Source organism: Mastomys coucha, unplaced genomic scaffold (genome assembly GCF_008632895.1).
Source record: "Mastomys coucha isolate ucsf_1 unplaced genomic scaffold, UCSF_Mcou_1 pScaffold22, whole genome shotgun sequence".
In the NCBI taxonomy this organism is placed as follows: Eukaryota; Metazoa; Chordata; class Mammalia; order Rodentia; family Muridae; genus Mastomys; species Mastomys coucha.
The window spans coordinates 81,974,108-81,990,998 of NW_022196905.1; the positions used below are offsets into that span (position 1 = coordinate 81,974,108).

The 16,891-nt window shown below is 40.3% G+C and overlaps 1 protein-coding gene and 1 non-coding gene across 3 annotated transcripts in view; one reads left to right on the plus strand and one right to left on the minus strand.

The window, feature by feature from the left end:
- Positions 1 to 16,891, minus strand: part of Adamts3 (ADAM metallopeptidase with thrombospondin type 1 motif 3) — a 236,429-nt gene that overhangs the window by 167,523 nt on the left and 52,015 nt on the right. The window lies entirely within an intron of this gene.
- Positions 5,909 to 6,040, plus strand: LOC116071799. Its single transcript, XR_004111164.1, has one exon. It is a non-coding gene; the product is annotated as a small nucleolar RNA SNORA17 (small nucleolar RNA).

Sequence of the window (16,891 nt, forward strand, 5' to 3'; positions counted from 1 at the left end):
GTTAAAAACATATTGATGGATTTTGTGAAAATATAGACACTGTTTATAAAAAGTTACTCAAAATTCAGTATACCAGGTTTAGTTTTTGAAAAATGCTTTTACTATTGCTATTTTAAAATAAATTAAGGAATCAATGAACTAAACTTTTATCAGCTTTGAGTTTTAATGTAAGGATACATAGAGATGACAGATATAAACAAACCCATCCCAGTCATTAATACATTTGTAAAGTACAAGGGTCCCCAAACCGAGTTCTTTCATAGAAGAATGTAAAAGAGAAGACATCACATCTCCCTAGTCTTAAGCCAAGGTATGGAAGAGCCCTGTAACTAAATGGATACTTAGGATTCCTAAGTACAAGGAAAGCCTAGAAACCAGAATGGGCTTTCACATCTGGAAATCTTGGTCTGGGAATAAGAGAACACCACAATATGCATGGCAAATATAAGGAGCAATAATGTTTTTAAAAATGTTCTGATATTCATACATTCTCAGTTCCATGGCATGTGAGTTTTGCTGAAGCCAAAATTCCATGCTCCATAGAAGAAAAGAAGCCTATAAAAAAAAACCAAACTACATACTGATCATTTTTCTTCTGAAAATGAAATTCAACCTTTGTTACTGCAGCATGTATGCCAAGTACAGAAAGATCCGTGGCAAGTACCTTTTAAAAACATGCAGGGCTATTTACTATGGGTTTTTAAAACATACTAAGGTACCTACAACACAGTGCTTTTGGACATACACATAACTCATTTCTACTTCCAAAAAAGTGAAGATGGGGCCCTACTTTCATCATTAAATGGGCTAATTAATCCACCAGTACCTGTTTTAAATTGCTTTAAAGTCGGTTGCCTAACAATGTAACCTTGTCCCAACCTCAACCTTTTTCACTTGGAGAAAAAGTTCAAAAAATCAATTCTATTTGAGATAATCACTGAATGTTTTTTGGTTTTTTGTTTGTTTGTTTGTTCTTCATTTTGTTGGCTTTTTTTACTGTGAAGTTTGAATGAACTAGAAGGTATAACAGAAAAATCAGGGTGGTGCCAAAAAGTAATCCAATGGGAATAAATATTGGATATGCCACACATAAAATAGTAAGAATGAAGGGTGAAATTTAATTCTTTATCCACTGATAAATCATTCTACAACCATTATCGTAAGCTAAGTACCTCGTGAAGGCCCAAGTAATAATTCGTTTCATGTTAAGAAATAGGTCATTATTGCTGAAGACATCATACATTTTGGTTGCAGGATATGGAAAAATTAAGCTGGAACTGAGTTGGAAGCTTCCTCCCTGCTGGCTCGCTTTCCTAGTACCAGAAGGTGTTATGCAGACTTCTGGGAAATACAAGTCATCAACAGTCTTCCCCAGATGTGCACCCTGTGAAATACAATGGTGACTTGTCAGGCAAGATACGCTCACTGGAACAACAATGACCTGAATGTTATGAGGGTACTCATGGCTTTCTGCTTGGAGTTGATGCCAGCTCCAAAGAACAGACCTCATGCCTTTTACTATAGACCTGGTCAAGAGCTTGTTTTGCTACGTGAGTATGTAGTCAAACGGCTTTCTAAATCCATTTGTATATTTATAGCCATAGATCACTGCTGCTCTACATATTCATCAGAGAAGCTCCTTCCTGCAGTGAATACTAGTTAACTTTTCAAAATGCTGAGAATAAATGATGGTGACATTCTCTGTCCTAGATGGGTTGCCAACCAAGGTACCCTATCCAAAGCTCAAGGAACTCTGAAGAACAGAGGACAAAGATAACAGATGAGCCAGCGGTTGGGAAGGGGTGCCGTAAAAAGATGTCTTTGGGATATTGTGTGGTCATCACAGTCATGAACTCACAACAGCTATAGTTACCTATACAAAACTTGCACTGTACTGAGCTCTTTAACATTTTGTTCTTTAAGCATGGGAGACTTATAAGGTGCTGCCCCTCCCGAAGGGACTATTGTTAGTTAGTAGTGACTAGGAGACAGGATGTCACTTTCTTTAGTGCTACAGCCTGATACATGTAAATGTTGTGAGTCAAACATACACACACACACATGCACACATGCACACATGCACACACACACATGAAAATAGACGACAGACTCATTGGGAAGAAGAATAGTGTCGGTGGGGAAAGGGAAGGGTGGTAAGAGAAGGCAATCAGAGTGAAAATGACTACCATTCATTACAAACATGTATGAAACCATCAAAGAATAAAAAGAAACTAGGGGTCAGAAGCTACATGCAGTGACAGTGACACACAGCTACAATCCTAGGACATGAGAGACTTTGCTAAGAGTCTTAGTTCAAAGCCTGTATTACATTCTAAGAAGTTGTCTGGGGGGGGGAACAAATAAAAATACACAGTGATAAACTAAAAGGCAGAAGTCAGTTCGACATACCCCAAATTCACCTGTAATCTCTGATACTAACATATAATGAGGGAGAGATTCCTGTACAGTTATCATAAGACACCTATAACAGAAATATTGGAGCCATAACAAGAAGTACTCAAATAGAAATAATTAAATATGCCACATACACACCAGGGAAAATGAGGGACAAAACACAAAAGGGAGTTAGAGGAGACCTGGAAGTTGTACACACATAGTCAGTGCCCGATCTCTGTGTCTTTATGCATTGCAGGCAGGGTGTAGGAAAAAAATCGAGCATGTCTACCTTCTGAGGTATCAATAGGTACATATTTAGGATAAATAAATTAAATTAAAAAAAAAACAGCAAGAGGATGATCTTTAGCCAAAATACCAACAACAGGTGAGCCAAGGAAGACAAAAATCTTTTAGATAATAAGGGCTGTGCTTCAGCCCAAGGCACAAGACTATTCAAGAACAACACAGCCTTGTTCACCCCAAGCTAAGGGGAGAATTTACACTCCAGTTTTCTCAGGGGCAGGTTTCCAGTCTTTTTCAACATTTCCATGTGAGTAAAAACCTTAACTCCTCTCTTAATCTTAAGAGAGAGGAGTTTCGCACCACTTACTAACCAGCCCTTCCTGACTCTTGTGTGTTGTCAGTAAGCTCATGTAGATCAGCAGTCTCATGCCTACTCGTGATAATTAGGTTCTCTCTCCCCACCAGGGTAGCCATGGTGCATGAGTTAATGAGCCTTTCACTGTTGTACAATGAGGTCACCTCTCAGTGGAGATCAACTCAACATGATTATACTAAGGAATGAAGAGTCTGTCTCCCATTCCCGCTCCTACAGCAGCAGTAGTCACTGTCCTTAGGTATGACTAGCAGCCAAGTGATTCATCTGGCTGCACAAGGGTAGCCCTTTCCCTCACTCCATCTGTCACATTGATGTCAGAGAGAAAGAAAAAAAAGTCAGTTAAAACAGATTTTGGAAAGATCCAAACTATCATAACACATGAAAGAAGTCCAAATTTCAATTTAAAAAAATCACTCATCACCGTAAAAGTTTGGAAAATATCAAACTAATCTGAAAAAGAAAATGGATTCTGACACTAAGATGACTGGAGTCATCTGGTAAAGACTTGAAAATAAATGTGTGTGTGTGTGGGGGGGGGTGTTCCAATAAATCACAGTCTTTGAAAATAAGGAGAGGGGGAAGAAAAAAATCAAGCAGAAAATGGAAAAAGTTATGAACACATTTTTACATGTCTGAAGGAGCTATGATTGTGAAATATGCATGGGCAAGGCCACTTGTCACCAGGGAAGGCCAAACTGAAAGAATAGAGGGCAATCTTTCTCCTATCAGAAAGGCTGTCTAGAGATAGTATCACTCAACAGTGGAGAGAGCGCTCACACATGTGCCAAGTATGTGTCAAATGTATGTGAAGTACAACACCCATCTTGGAAAAGAGTAGGCTGACTCTAAGCTAAAGAGACAATAAGATGTAGCCAGTAATCTCATTCTGGAGCAGTTAACACAAAGGATTGAAAGGATTACATTCATTAAAAGAAAAACTACTTCTGAAGGCAGGTTTTCAGAACAACCAAATACAACAACAGATAGATAGGTAGATAGGTAGATAGGTAGGTAGGTAGGTAGGTAGATAGGTAGATAGGTAGGTAGGTAGGTAGGTAGGTAGATGGATGGATGGATGGATGGATGGATGGATGGATGGATGGATGGATGGATGGACAGATGGATGATGGATGGATGGATGATGGATGGATGGATGATGGATTGATGGACAGAACAGGTCAGTAGTTAAATAAGGCCGATCATATCCTCTCAAGAGACTACTGGGCACAGAAACTGGCAAACTACTGATGGACCAGCCCCATGATGAGTATGATTTTATATATTTACTTTTCTGGGAATATTTTTCCTTAATTTTTAAAATTTTACTTTTATTTATTTCTTCTTCAATGCACTCCATTTCTTAACATGAACTTGAGGGTATATTTTATGTATCATTTACTCCAGCCCTTTTTTCCCTCCAAACTCACCCATATACACCTCTTCACTCTCTTCACAATTTATGGTCTTCTCTCCCATTACTGTTGCTACATACATATATGTATACATACATATACAATATACATATATATTTCTAAATACAGAAGTACAGTCTCAGTCTAGTGTATAATGTGTCTATTTTCAGGGCCGGTCACTTTGCAGTGGATAACCAATCAGTGTGGTCTTCCCTAAGGAAGATTCCTTTTCTTGCTCTGGCATTCCTTACAGGATTGAGTTCTCATGAGCCTTCTCCCATTCACTTTCATATGTCCATCATTTTGTCCTTTTCCTAGTCATGTGTAGGGAACCATGGTGGTGAGACCTCATGGGTGCAACCTCTAATGTTTCTGGGAGACAATTTCTGCAGCCCCTCTCCCACAATGATTCCAGAGCTTTAGGTGTTGGAAATACATTACAGATGAGCCCGATGAGAGCGGGACCCGCAACTCTGCATTTTGATTGGCTGTAGTATTCTATAATGGTCTTTGCCTGTTGCAAAGAGAAGCTTCATTAATGAAGCTAGCAAGGACTAATCTGTGGGTACAAGAACTAACTTAAAATATTTTTTTCAAATTGTGTGTGTGTGTGTGGGGGGGGTGTCTTTGTGTGGACATGTGAGTGCAGTTGCCTTCATATGCCAGAAGAGGGCATCAGTTTCCCTGAAACGGAGTTCCAGGTACAGGCAGGCAGTTCTAAGCCACACAAGAGGACTGCTGAAAATTGAACTTGAATCCTCTACCAGTGAGCCATCTTGCAACCCTCTACCATGTTCTTCAAATGGTAAAAGTATACAAGTAAAGAGCATTTAAACAGTTTCCAGAGACTAGAATGGAGTGGAGTAAGAAAAAGGCAGACATGACTGAAAGGTAGGATAAACAATCCATGCCAACCTAGCTTTTTTTTTTTTTTTTTTTTTTTTTTTTTTTTTTTTAATTAACTGCTCCAGACAATGCACATGCAAAGAGATTTGTGTGTGCAAGATCAGGGCTCTATCAACTGAACTACATTCCCTCCCCTTTCTTGTATTGTATTTTTATGAAGCTTTCTCATTTGGTTACATGGAACCTCTCTCTGTATTAGCTCATGGAAGACCTATATTATTTCTTATCAATGAAACAGAATCTACAGTTTATCTCAACATAAAAAGATTATTTAATGCAGATAGTAATTTAGTAACAAGGCCCTGAGGTTTTATATTTTTATACAATAATCCAGATAACATGGATATTCCTCCTCTGGAGAATTTGGTACCACACTGAAGCCCAGACGATGCAGTGTTTCATGAGAACATAATTAAAGACTTTTTAAAAAATCACAGTGATTATCTCAATAGACAGCACAAAATAAACTTAGAAAAATTCAGTATCCATGAAAGAAAAATGTCTAAGCAAACTAAGAATAGAATTGCAACTTTCCCAACCTTAATAAAGATGTTAATGTAAGATTTCCAACTAAACTACCCCTAGAGGTTTTGCATGACTGGCTTCTGTGTCACCTGTGCCTCAGGAGGTGGCAGAGAGGACAGAGGCTATATCTAAGCTCAGTGTTCTGACCTGCAAATGTCTGAATGATTAGTAGCCTAACGTTCCCTGAAAAAGGCAAGCTAAGATGGCCACCAGTACAGCACGGAGGCCTAGAAAGGGAACAAGCCTGAGATGACTATCAGTCTGGTGCCATGGAGACCAGGTATGGAGCAAGCCTCAGATGACCACCAGTCAAGTGCCTTATATGCCTGGAGTTGTGGGGCAAGCTTGAGATGACCTCTGCCCAGTGTCATAATTCACAAGCAGAGCATAGCACTACTGAGACAACCCCAGAGATTCAAAGATCATGGTCACCACTAAGAGGAGCAAGTAAATGGTGGAGAAATGGAAGAGAAAGAGAATCAGAAGGATGTGAGTGCTGGAAACTCAGGGGTAATGAGGAATAGCCTGATGTGAGTAGCTAGCGATGCCACCTGAGACTATGGTGGGATCTTGCCCTGTGCTCTCAAACCCTCAGGGCAGGCTCACCAGCAACCACTGAAACCACAGCCAGCTCTATCCTGCTGCCCAGGCAAGGTGTAGGGCCCACTTTCCCAAGTGTTGTAGATAGCGAAGGACAGGGGCCATGTCTGGGTCTGTGGCCCTGCAGAAGAGGGGTCTATTACCACCGAAGGACAGGTGGACATTCTCTGGTCTGGGCTGCTTCCTGGGGACATATTGAAGAGTGGGGGTTGTGCAGAATTGGCCCCACCCCTCACCTGGGCATCAAGGAGGAACTGGTCCTGCAGGCCTGAAAGCAGGAGAACTGTCTCCAACTCTAGCTAGCTGACATATTGAGGAGAGTGGGCTTGAGCATTTAAGAGTTGCCAGTGAGCCGGCCCCAAGGCTGACCATGGGAGGTCTGTTTCTGCCCCTCACCAGCTGCAGCATTCAGGAGAGCAAGCCCTGTACCTCACCTAGGCAGCCCAGTAGAGCAGCTTTGGATGTGGTAGTTGCAGGTACCTCAAGGGCATGAAAGCAAAAGAGCTGGTCCAGACCCTTGTCTGTTGTGTTGTGGCATGGATGAGGGATAGATGCCCTCTTCCCCTATCCCTCACCACCTATGGCAGGCAGGAGAGCTGCCCCTTGGGGTCGTAAGAGTAGAACTGGCCATGTCTCTCACCAACTACAAACTTGAGAAAGTGGTCCCTGCTCATCACTTGGACAGCAGGATAAAGCTGGCCATGGTTTCAGGGGTTATTGGTGAGCCTAGCCTGAGAGTCTGAGAGTGGGAGAGTCAGTGGGCTGACCAGTTCAGATACCTCTCAGGCCCAGATCCAGGGCTTTCAATTGGCTCACCCCAACATCTATCCCATTGATGAACTCCTGGAGTGTATGAAGGGGCTGGTCCTACAGATCCAAATATACAGGATCTCCAAGGCACAGGGCAACAACAGGAGTCCAAATGAGGATCCAGGACTGCCAGGGTAGCAGAAGCCACAGGCCTTGAACCAGACCAATGAGCCATTGCAATGAACATTTATAAGCAAAGAAGTGTGGACAAAGCAGATACACTGTGACACACTAGAGTTTCCACAATAAGGTATTTATTCTCTGTTGGGTGGGAAGTTGAAAGGGTGGAGGGATGGTATAAGGGAAGCGGGAGATGAGTGGGATTTGGGTGACTAATGTGAAATTCACAAAGAACCAATAAAAAGGTTTTAAAAAATCGCAAATAACATCATATTGAGAGTAAATGGCTAGATGCATTTTCTCTGTGATTAGAAACACAGGGGAGGAATTCTCACTCTCACAGTGCTTTCCTAATTATTAGGGATCCTAACCAAAGTAATAAGGTAAGAAAAAAATGACATCTGTATCTGTCTTTACTCCCAGACAACCTAGTAGTCTCCACATAGAGCTCAGAGATCAAAGGCAAAGAAAGAGATGAAATTTATACCTCAAGACGGTGAATTTAACTGTGCATAATTTACCTCTCAACATACTTGATCTTTACAATTCTATACTAGCTTACATATTTCAGTCTGGGGAAAGCGACGTCACAACAGTTACAATACTAGTTGAATTGCACTTGTTTTTCGGGACACCCCATCATTCTTTAATCTCTCTTTTCCCAAGAGAAAGACAACCCCTCAACAGTAAATTTCAGAAAAAGCAGCCATCCTCATTTCCTGGGCTGCCAGGTTTGCTTGATTGCTCCCTCCCACCATGTCAGGTAGACATGTTGGAACGATGGTTCTTAGAACAGTGTTTGAACACCATGCTTCTAGGCATGCCCATCTTTTCTTTTTCTTTTTTTATTTTGTCGTATTCTTTGAAATTTGTAAAATACTGTAACAATAAAAATGAGTAGTAAAAGAGTTGTTTTGATATAAAATAATCAATTGAACAGTCTTATGTAGATGCTTGTCTGCACTAATACTGAAAATACATACATTTTTCTCATTTTCATGAATGCCAGGATTTCCTTTTATAAGTTGAAGAAATTCTATTGTTTGTCCTCATCCCCTTCTCTTCATTTCTTACACTAATAGATACTTATATTGTTTCTATATCTTGTCCACTAAGTGTTGCAATGATGGATGTGAAATGAAAATATCTCTGACAACTCTGAAATTTCTATTTGTATCCAAAACTGTGAGTACTGGTTCATGCGGTAGCTCTACCTTTCATTTCTTTTTAACTCACTCTCCCCAAATCAGTTTGCAAGGGTCCACCTTACATCTAGCACTTGCCTTTCTACTGATAACAGCCATTCAACAAATATCAGGTAGACCCCACTGGTGATGCGGGCTTGCTTTGTTATGATGGATTTGGTAGAGCACCTTTCCACTCATCTACTGTCTATTTGTCATCCTTTTGGATAAGAGTCTGTTCAAGCCTTATACATATATGAGTTCCTCATATATGTTACATATTAAGGACAGGATATATAGTATATAGTTTGCAAATATTTTCTGTCAATTACCTTTTTACTTCTATTTTGCTATGTCAGAGCTTCTGAATTAAATGTAATACCACTTGGCTGGTTTTGCTTTCAATGCCTGTTCTTTACCTATCTATGAAAACAAGCTTTTTAAAAATGTATTACCTAAATAAAAGTTGTGAAGACTTTTCCCTGGGTTTTCTTCTAGTGTTTTGATGGTTAGAATCAAATATTGGGAGCTTTAAAGTAACTCAGTTTTGTATCCAGTATTCTAGCATTTTGATGGTTAGGATAAAATATTGGGAGCTTTAAAGTAACTCAGTTTTGTATCCAATATTAGATAAAGGATATGGATTGTTATTCTGCTTGTGAACATCCAGTCTTCCCAACAGGAGCTGTAAAACAAACTATTATTTCCTTCAACTATGTTCCTGTCATCCTTGTAAGAAGCCAGTTGACTACACCCCCATGGGTTTATTTGGGGACACCTTCCCTTCTCACAGGGTGATATCTCTGGTCTGGGGAGAGGTAGGCCTCAATTAATTATTGCTCAAATTAAAATTGGTGGCTTACATATTAGTTACACATTAGTTAGTGTGCATGTGTGAGTGCGCATGTGTGTGTGTGTGTGCACGTATCAGTGTGCTAGTCAATATGCCATTAAGGAGCAAGAACTCTCTTATTTCTTCTCATATCAATCTTTGTAAATTATAAATTTATAGAGAAAATTAATCACTTTGCTCCCTCCAAACCAGCTGTCACTCCTGCAGTAGTGGCATAAGAAAGGAACATCCACAATCATACAGAAGAGTTTAACCATGCGTAGTTCCTTGCCATGTCTTCGGCAAAATTAATTGAGTGCCAAAACTTTGAACTTCAGTTGGCAAAAGCAATATTGGTCAATAAAAGTTTTCATTTTAGAGATGTTTTACCAGGTAAAATAGCTCCATGGTGGACTGTCACAACCAAGGCATCCAGAGCTCTTTTCACAGACCAGATCAGATTGACCCTTTCCAATCTTTACCACATACCAAATGCAGGTTCCATGATGGGTACTAATCCTTACAAGCATTGCTGTCATAGGGACAGGCATAGGAATGTGTCTCCAGGCCCAAACTCTAGCACATCTGGAGTACTTACAGGTCCCCTCTAGGTCTCAGAGTTCATGGATTATGCTAAACATCCATGGTTTTAGTTGCACTGAAATTTCTCTAAGGGGAAATAGTGAACAGTGAGGTTCACTTTAAAGACCAGTAGGGAGAACAGTGACATAACGGTCTCTTCACTTCGTGTGCACTAGAGGCCTTTCTTACACACTTCCCCTCAGTTTCTAAAGATGTTGGTTAGAGTTCTACATATTTTAGTTTATGCTACCTCAAAAACATCTATATGGATAAACATTTAGGAAAATTTACTAGGTTGATAGCATATCTTCAAAGCTGAAAACCTACAGGGCTCCAATCAAAGTTCACAAAGATAAGTTTTATCACCCAGAATGTCTCTCCCGGGTATAAATCCAGTCCCCATCTTTGTCAGATTTCCAAATCTGTAAACCAGTATCACATCAGACCTGTATAAAGAGATGTCATCTGATGGGAAATTCAGGCCCCAACTGAAGAAAGACTCTCTCCTATGGTATCCACACCTTCCATTTAGAAGCAGGGCAAGCAAGGCTGCTGGAATTGTTCTGCCTCAAAGGTAACTATAAAAACTGAGACCTGTGCTGTGGACTAGATATACAGATAGTACTGCGGAGCCCCGAGTACATCTCTATCATGGTTAAAAAACAGAATACATGAAGTCTGAGCATCTACATCATTAGCCCCACAGTTTCTAACTTAATCATAACTTATGTCCTACGTCAAAAGAGTTACAGACAGGCGCTTCTGGAGAATATGAAGAACTCTTCCTCCTCCTCCTGCTTTCACTGAAAGGCTACAATTGAAGAGGAAGCTCAAACTTGTAAAACAATATGCCAAATATTTGAACTAATTGATCAGAAGACAGCCTTGTGGTACTAAGAATGCCAGAATCACTCATGTTTCAGTAAAAAAAAAAAGACACTAGAACCCAACCTTCTGATGCTGAGAGAGATGAAGCCCTAGTCATCTCTGCACTGGGAGGCAAAGGCAGGAAGGTCAGTAAACTCCAAAGACACAGACCTTTCTGGGCAACCTCAGCAAAAGCCACTGTCAGGCAGGAAGGCCAGAGGTTGAGGTTTCACTACAAAAGCCTAAAAGGGAAAAATACTCTATTTTTAGGGGGAAAAACTACAGGCATGAGAATATGTTTTCATGGAAATATATGGGAAACAACACTTTTGCTGCAGCTATTGTTTGTGTATCTGTGGGAGGAGATCAGCATATTTCCAGTAATAGGGAAACATACAAAAAAAAAAAAACCTATGTGTTGAGTTCTGTCACACACACACATGCATACACGCATGTGTGCACACGCATACACACACACACACACACACACACACCATCAGCTCATGCATATTAGAGATGCATCTCATACAAGAATGTGACTTCAAAATGTAAGTGTTACTCTTCTTTTAGCCACAAGAGAATTTTTGGTCCCTTTGGGCAAAAGGATGGTTCTACAGTAAACGATTTCATTGCTCATGAACTAGCCTCACAGAATAAAACTATCTCTGACAATTCGCGGGTTGACATCAGATTGCCGGAAATGCGGGATTTCCTGGAGTGTGCTCACAAGCTACCTGAGTTGACTTGGATGGACTATGTCTGTTGCACTAGCCTGCCAGCTTCCATATGACGCTCCTGATAAATATTTTACCAAGCACATTTGGTGTATCTCAGGTGATTGATTATTATTTGGACACTGTGCTAAAAGCTTGCTGTGGCCAGTGGTCTTCCTGCAAGATCCTGGGGTCCTTAGCATCATCCTGAACAGGACTATGGCATCACATCTTTTTTGCTTTCTTTTTAGCTCCTTCCCTTCCTCCACCTCCCCTCCCCTTCTTTTTTTTTTTTTCAAGAATATGTATTTTTATTAACCTTTAGTAACCTAAAGTAACACTTAAATAGGGCATGATCAATTATTTATAAATACCACTTAATTGTATTTTCCCATCCCCATCTAACCCACAAAGTATTTGTTCCTACTCTCTGCACCCCTGCCATAATGTCCCAAGCTTGCCAGAGGCCGAAGATAATACCTGATTTTAAATTACAGGCTCCAGAACCACAAGCTAGGCAAACCTTTTAACCTTTAAGAACTAACTATAAAAGTGTGGAGCTGGCTAATACACATATCAAATAGAATGCAAACAGCAACCAACAGCAGAGTCAGCCAACTCCTTCTGAATGTAATTCCCACTTTATTTTTCTTAACTGCAATGAGAAATGTCTTGTCATTTTTAAAATACAAAGCTATATCTAAAATAAGAGGTTGGTACATTTAATTATGAATATGGAATTTTAATAGCATTGTAGATGTCTTTATTTATAGTAAGTAAAATTCTGGATCTGAAACTAAATAGTGCCCCAGCAGGAGAATCTTATTTCAGTGGGTCACTCAAGTCAATACAAATTCCACTCAGACAAAACGTGAGAACATATTTTTTCACATGAAAAAAAAAACTGCAAGCTGCTTTATCACCATCCCAAAATTAATTTTCAATACCATGATGACCTTGGCATCTGTCATGCATTATACTCACACCACTTTAATGGAAAAAGAAGCAGTCTATAATGTAATTCTCAATATGCCAACTGTACAGCCATGAATGAAGGGGGAAAGTGACAGAAACTACCTAAAACCCAAAACCAGTGTGTAAATGTGCTTGTGTGGGTGTGTGCATTGCCTAGGTTGGACGTGCATATATAGAGATTGAGTTCCAGGGCATTCAAGCCTGCTCTCTCACCTTCTGAGGAGCTGTAAAGCACCATAGATGTCCAAGGAAGAGCTCGTGTGCTCATCAACCTGGCATCAATGGTTGTTCTTGGGGCAGCCAGGGATCATCCCCCACTCTTTGTAACAGTATATTTCCTATAACTTCTGCTACATTCTGCCTGTCAAACTTTGCATGTAAACTGGGAAGTTTTCAATCTTAATTCCTATTTTATATAAGGAAAACCATGGTAGCCACATGCAAACAAATGCTTTCAGAAAGTGAACAAAACTTTCAACAAGTCAACAGGATGCTCTACCCAGATCTCATTTGAAATAAGGTCAAAATATCTTGATTTCTACTTGAGAGGGCTTCCATGCCTCCCATTGAAAACACAGCTGTAAGCTTCCCCCTGAATCATGCAAAGAAGGAAACCCCATGGGTTTCAAGTAAAGGCATGGCCATCTCTGGAGACACAGAGTCTGAGTGGGACGGCAAGCTGAATGACTGAAACGGACAAGAAGCGAAGGAGGGACATAGTCAAATCAGAAATGGTACATCCTCTCTCCTACACACAAATTCAGAATCAGAAAACAACACTGTGAATGCTTCCACCCACCGATGGCCTTCTGAGTGGGTGGACTGGGACTAGCCTCACCCTCGGCAATCACAACACAGTGATCTTTCCAACACCTGTCAGTGTGTACACAATCATTAATTATGTCTTAATCCAATTATTTCCTCTTCAACTGAGGAACTTTTCAGTTCTGTGAGATGTTCTCTTCAGCAAAATGAGTTAAACGGTACCTCCTACATTGTCCTCAGTATACCCCTGACGGATGCTAGGGTGTCCTCAGTATACCCCTGATGGATGCTAGGGTGTCCTCAGTATACCCCTGATGGATGCTAGCATGTCCTCAGTATACCCCTGATGGATGCTAGGATGTCCTCAGTATACCCCTGAAGGAAGCTAAGGCTTTTGTTTATTGAATAGTTCATGGAGCAGTCTACAACACTGCAGACTCAATGGCCACAAAATGAGAAGGGACTGAAGTCAGTCACCCCAAGAAGGGACTAAGGTCACCACACAGCCTGTGTCTGTATTGTATCGCAGGCACTGTGAGAAAGAATTGAAATAGTGATTCTGTGCACTGAGGCCATCTTCATTACTAACTTATGGCTAAATGCAGGCTGACTATATTTATCATCTAATGGAATTTTGAAGTCTCCCACACAGTCTCTGTTCAATTCAACTACCTCACTTATGTAACCCTCTGCTTGGGATCGGATACAAAAAATGAATCATAACCAAAAAAGAACAATCTTCATTTTTGACAACATGAACAATGCCTAAGACACTTTTAAAAGGTTATAACCGTTATAAAAGTTAAAATATTAACTTTGAGCAGGGTCAGGGATGGGCAATCCAACTGAGTCAATATTAAAGTATACTGTTTCTCATGATAACAACAACTGCTTCCAATTCAGCCTTAACACCTCAAATTGAACACACATTCGTATTTTACACTATTTTACCTAATCCAAGTGGATGGGAGAAGATAATCGTCCCTCTACTAAATAAATAACTGGTAGTCTTAGAAACTTGGACATTGCCCAATAATAACGTTTATAGCAAAGAGACAGCAATTCACTATTCCAGAAATTAAGTAAAAATAAAGGTAGTCATTTTCAGTCTGCATTTGAGGATCCATCCCAAAGCTCCAGTGTTGAAGGCTTTGTCCCCAGCTGGTGGCACTGTTGAGGTGACTGGATGATTTGGACAGGAAGTCCATGAGCTACATTGAAGAATCCATTGCGGGACTGGCTACTGAGGTGAAGCAGGTCACTGGGGAGATATGGCTTTGGGGGACACACCTTGTCCCAGGCCCTCACTCTTCTCTCTGCTTCCTGGCAGGAAGGTGTGCAGCCATATCTTGCCTAACACATGCCCAGAAACACACTCAAGCGGCCAATGACCGAAACCTCTCCATTCATGAGCCAAAGCTAAAGTCCCCTCCTTGAAGCTGATTTTTGGAAAATTGACTTTTCTTTGTCTTTTAATGAATTCCAAAACAATATATTCACTTCAGGGGAAAGGGAAAGTGTGGCTTTTGGGGAATAAGTCTTGTTATATAGTCCAGGCTGACTCTTAACTTGGAAACCTTCTGCCTTACCCTACCAAGTGCTAGCACTTCAGACATGCAGAACCATGCCATGCTAATTTCCTTGTCGTAACAAATGTAAGAGAATGCAGAGTGGGGAAACTGAATATTTTTCACCTGAAAATTGTACTCTTTCTAGGTTGGGGTGTTTATTTATATGATAAAGCTTTTGAAAACAAAAAGCTTGAGGCTGAGGATTGATATAACCCAATATTATACAGCATTTGCCTTCAAAGCATGAAGACCATGAGCTAGATCCCTAGCACCACAAAGAACCAAGGGAAAAGATGTAGTCAGATATAACTTAGCTAGAAGTCTAGTACTCAATTACATACAGTAGTAAACAGTTAATAATAATACTTCATCTACTTCAAAAGTTAAAGAGGATGGTATTAAATGTTCCTATAACAAGACAATAACCTTTTGAAGTAATGGCTATGCCCAATTTGACCATTCCACAATACATAACACACACACACACACACACACACACACACACACACACAAACACTTAGAAACTGCTTTTGCGACAAAGCACCAATTCTTTACTTGGGCTCACAGGATTACTAAAAAGCCAATGGCCCAGCCTGTCTCCTTTGGGTTGGTTAAAAAAAAAATCTTGACTCTACATGTAGGTTTATTAGTCACTCAAGGAAAACCCATCAAAAATCTAACCCAGTGTTCCTAGGCTGAAAGCAGAAAGCAAAGAGCAAGCACAGTTTCTTGCTACCAGCCTTTACATCACATCCCAGAGCTCTCAGATGCCTAAAAGTCTTTATTCTTCATTAATAAACTTTTAATCCTCCAGGATTCCTTTCCAGGAAGAGGAAAGCCTTCCCAACAGATCACCCCATGATGAGACCAACCTTAAGCTGAGGCGATCATCTCATAGGAACTGGACTAGCACCTCAAGTAAAAGGGACATCTGCAGAGTGACCCTGCACAGTAGGACCTAAGGTAAAAACCACAAACCACACTTTCCATCCTTGCCCGAGTCCTTCCTCTATTCAAACCAAAGCTCACGCCTCATCCCTGAAGATGGGTGGAGATGGGTCCTCTCCATTGTTCCAAAATGTCCATTTTGATCAAAATCCATTTCTTTCCTTTTATTATTTCTGTCTTTGGGACAAGTAGCCAGACCTGCCATAGTAGATGATACCATCTTAGGCCAAGACCCCTGTTATATACCTATGTATCAAAGCATCACATTTCACCTACAAAGATACATAATGATGTCAATTAAAAACAACATGAGACAAAAAAAAATCAAGGTCTCGTGGTTTCATGCTTTAGCCACATGTTTTTACAATGGTTATTTTAGAGTATCATGAAAATAAATTAAGCCAAACAGTGAAACTATATGCAAATTTCAGTATCATTAAAATCAAATACATAAGAAAATGTATGGCTTGTCCCATGTAGCATGTCAAATAAATCTTTACATTTTCTTACATATAAATTGAAGATTAGATATGAAAATTCTACACTGAAAACTTCTTAAAAGCTTTTGAAAACAGTTCACAGATATGTGTATTGCTCCCGTTAGCTCACAAAATCAGTGAGTCTACCAAAACACAACCCACTCAAAAGTGACTCATCGCGCCATTATTTCCAGGCATAACCTGAACAATGTCTTTAACATATGATCTGAACATAATGAGGCTACTTCAGCTGGTGGAAAGAACAAGAAGGCACAGCTTGTTAAGTGCAAGGGTTGAGGTGTTGCCTCTTCAAGGACAGTTTCTTGATCAAGATTCAATGTGTGTACCATAAGCTACCACACATCTTACCTCAGTTTGGCTCTCTTGGGAAAAGGTGCTTTGAAACAGCAATGCACCTTGTTTCTCTGTCAGCCAGACTAAAATTCACCCAATGTATTTGCTTTTTAAAGCTTAACAGCCACAAGCTTTAGGGCAATTTTTATTCTCAATGTGCTGTCTCTCTTTCTCCCTCCTTCCTTGCCTCCCTCAATCCATTCATCCAGCCCCTTCTACACGCACGCACACA